At 37.1% G+C, this 4,215-nt stretch overlaps 1 pseudogene; it reads right to left on the bottom strand.

The window, feature by feature from the left end:
* Positions 1–1,827: 1,827 nt before the first annotated feature.
* On the bottom strand, positions 1,828–3,381 carry LOC107677121 (pentraxin fusion protein-like; annotated as a pseudogene).
* Positions 3,382–4,215: the final 834 nt, after the last annotated feature.

Raw genomic sequence — 4,215 nt, 5'->3', positions numbered from 1 at the left:
CACTCCAAAGAGAAAGGAAAAATTGAAATCGCATCATATGACCCCTTTAACTTACATCAATGCGTTTAAAGTTTATTGAATGAAAATGGGGTGCATAGCAGAACAGAAATATTAGGAAGGGCACCATATAGCCCATTTGTATTATGCTATTTTCTTTACATGAGGTGCATACTTTTTTTTTCAAGCTGTGAACAAAAAAGCAAACATTACTGAAAAATGTCAATATGTACCTTGCAGCCTAGGTGTTAAGAAAGTATGTACATTAACATGTATATTAAGCATAGACTGTATAAAAACATGGATGTAGTGTCCGTGACGTCACCCGTAGTTTTCCGAAGAGCGTTTTTGAAGCTCAAAGTGGGCGGAGCCGACCCGTCGCTATCTTGGCAGCGCGTCACTCCTGGGTAATCGAAAATGGGCAAAGAGGCGGGAGATGGTTGCGGAAACCACACCCACCTAGCTCGATGGTGGTGACAGCAGCGGCAATCCACCTGTCACTCAAGTGGCCACGCCCTTAATCGATTTTATCCTCTTGTTTCTGGAAAATATAACGTAGCGATTCAGTATTTAAACTGTTATTAATAAAAGACGTGGGGCAGCGTTGACAAGTTTCTTTGCTCCTGGATGTGTGAACTGCGCGATATCTGATGTGTGTGTGTGTGTGTGTGTGTCAGTAAACAGCGCATTAATATAGAACAGTAATTAAAGGCTATAATGCACACACCAGCACACCAGTACATGTGGGTGTGCTGTAGGAGCTAGACGACGTATGACGACGTGTGACGTATAGTAGTGGTGTCCCAATTCTTAGGGGAATATTTTCACCCCTACTCCCTGACACTTTGTTTTTTAAGGGACAAGAGGAAGGGGTAGGCGGAGGGGTAGGGGAAGGGGTATAAAATAGAATTGGGATTGGGCCGAAATGGTGCAGCAGTATTTTGAACAGGCTCAGGAGCTGTAGTTGGGCACAGTGGTGTGCGTTCACTCAACAACAGCTCTAGTGGCTAAGTACAGTAGCCTAACTGCATTTGTGTAGGTAATTTCACAACTGCATTAGATTCCAGTTACTTGACCTGCAGGCCGTATGATCGTTCAGACAAACATATACAGATCGATTTTGAAATGCGTCCTGCTAGAGTTCAGATCTATCTGTATGAGTGCGTTAACAGAGCAGGATCATTTTTAGCCATTTAAACCTTTTTTGCTCTGTTCCTCAAATAAAGAGAAATGGATTCAGAAGACAATGCAACACAAGTCATTTGCAATACTGTTTTCTTTTCATAAATGAGTAAGCGGCATTTAAAACTATAAACATATAATATGCACTGTTGCTCGATATTTAATTACAGCTTCAGATGCATGATATTTTCATTTGCTACAAGCAGGACAGACAAGAAGCACTTTCATATATGAAAAGCATTTTAGGGGGCCCAAGACGGTCGCCGACCTTTGCCAAATGGGTAAGTCCGTCCCTGAAAATATTATATATCTAGCATCTAACCTCACGTTTTGACGCCTTGGGAGTGAGAATAGGTTGAAATGACATTTTATGGTGTTCCAATTAAACACAGTTTCCTTTGGTACATATGGTGAGAAACAAAATGTTTGTTTGTTTAAATATGTTTGCCAGAAAGTATAAAATAATGGAATAAAGAAATTTCATCCTCTAGCTGGTAACTATGGAAAAATACAAAAAAATTTCTCCTAGTGTAGTAGATGAGTTCTACTATTACCAAGTATGAAAGTAATACATCACCTTGTTTGTGTCCTAGATCATGAGGAGCGATGTTGACCAGAATTTATTTGCAAAGTGGATTGACCTCAAGTTCATGTTTGAGCCTCTCCACCATCCTTTTTCTGTTTAACCTGTAAAAGAGAAGTTGATGTGTCCTGCAGTGACATTCAGTGCATGCAGTTTTTATAGACTCGTTTAATAAAAGACTATACAGGAACACATGCTCCATTCCTGTATTAGAGTAAAATAATAATCCACAGAACTGCAAAAAAGCTAAATAAACATTTAAATGAGGAAACACTTTCATAAAAGGTGACCAGATACAGCATTTCATAACTATTTATTCATTGTACATTCACGTTAATTTCATATCTTGATGTTCCACAACTTGCAAAGAAAATTTTTGTGTTTTTGATATTATGATGATGTTATTAGTGTTTAGATTTCTTATACACAGGAAAACTGAAAAGCTCATAAACATTAAGGCACTTCAGAAGAAACATGTAACACATATACAATTATTTTTAGTTATTATTCCATATACTTTTCTTTTAAAGGAATTTGATGAGAAATATTTGAGTCTATATTGAGATCTCTGATGTTTGGTTGAAGCTGTTGGTATCACGGCAAATCTGAACACAGTTTGAGAAAACAGCCAGTAGATCATTTTCCACATTTTTTCCAAATGTTGCACATGCACTGCAGTTGTAATGCTCAGAAAATGTTTATTGGTTAGCCTTTAAAGCTTTGTACACTGTGTATGTGACATTAAGACTGATCATAATTAGTTATCATGATTAATTAATGACTTGCACATCACCTCTAATGTCATAAAGTGTGGCATTCCAGTCAAACACATTTCACTTCAGTTCCTGGTTTGAATGAACTGCAAATTATTGGTCATCCAATCTTTTACATTTTTAACACACTCTGTTAGCTTCGATAATTTAGATGCTAGTGACATGTGCACATCTGTAATTTCTCCTACAAAACACTGATCCCAGTAAAAGGTGCTCACATATGCATCAGGATCCTGGGCGAGCAGGACGGTGCCACCAGGACGAATTGAGTGACCTTTTCTATAGATCTTGAACAAATTGCGACGTCCATCCACCCAGAAGGCAGAAAGTCCAGTTGCAGAGTCCCAGGTGACGCACAGGTGAGTCTGGAAGGTGGAGAGAGGAGGCAGACTGAAAAGTGCTCCATCTTCACTAGACTGAATATACAAAGACAAACGACCATCTTTCTCTCTCCACACGTTGAGTTCATCAACCTCGGGTGTGCGGTAGCCGGTAGGCGAGCAGAACAATTTCCCTCCAGCTTGCCTCCATTGCAACATGCATGCACAGAGTAAATGCTGAAAGACTCAGTGGCTTTTCAGGAGTGAGTTCGACAAAGCTGGTGTTAGTCTTGGTTGGAAAAAGAAGCACTTTACCACCAAGACCCACTGCAAGACAAAATCACAATAAACAAATGCATCCATGATGAACAAAATCCTACTCACGAAAATCCATGTGATCTATTAATAAAACGATACCTTCAGTAGCCGCTGGTGTCCGAGAGAGCAGACAGAAAAATAAAACCAACATCTTGCTGCAGGTCTGAAGAAGAATAAAATTAGTGCACTGTTTGTATAAATATGCTCGCCAGCAAGTAGGACTGGATTTAAATAATGAAATAAAGAAATTCTATCCTCTGACTGGTAAACATTAGACCTAGTTCAGTAGATCAATTCTCAATCAATGCCTCAGTGTCATATTAAATCACACAATTTATAAGCATTAAAGTAGTTATTTTTCAGAAGTCAAAGACACAGAAAGTTAATGCAATGTTTAAGCAGGTCTAATCTGAGTGAAGAGCTGCTTGATAGTCGTGAACTGGAAGGTCTTGAGTATTGAAATGCTGCAGGGATTGAGCTCAGACTGAAGAATGATCCTCCCCACCATCTTTTCTAACATGCAGCGACTCGCTAAACATCATAAACAACATTTTTCGTTTTTATAGACTCATTTCATGAGAGATTATATAGAATGTGTACTTTCATACATAACTATAAAATGACACACTGAAGGCCTATTTAAATTAATTACATAAAAGGTAATTAAAATGGTGAAATACTTTGAAGAAATGTGTCATTGTACAGTCAAATAAATCTTAATGTTCCAAAGCTATATATATATATATTTTTTTTTACATTATAATAATAACAATAACATTTTCTAGTGTTTGGACTCAATATGCTCTTCAGACCAAAGAAATAATGTTTTATTAACATTTTTTGAAAAATACCCAGATAAAAAATGTAAATACTCAGAGGTCATTTTTTCATAGCCTTTAATGAAGAACTGAACTACAATCCCATATAACATTGTGAATAATATAATAATTATATAAATTACACTATTGATTTAAAGTTGATTATAATTTAGGGCTGTCAAATCTTGATTAATCACATCCAAAATAAATAAATATAATATATT

The sequence above is a fragment of the Sinocyclocheilus anshuiensis genome, unplaced genomic scaffold (genome assembly GCF_001515605.1).
Source record: "Sinocyclocheilus anshuiensis isolate Anshui unplaced genomic scaffold, SAMN03320099.WGS_v1.1 scaffold392, whole genome shotgun sequence".
Taxonomy (NCBI): Eukaryota; Metazoa; Chordata; class Actinopteri; order Cypriniformes; family Cyprinidae; genus Sinocyclocheilus; species Sinocyclocheilus anshuiensis.
Note: the sequence above shows the minus strand (reverse complement) of the source record. Positions and strands in the feature narration are given on the sequence as shown.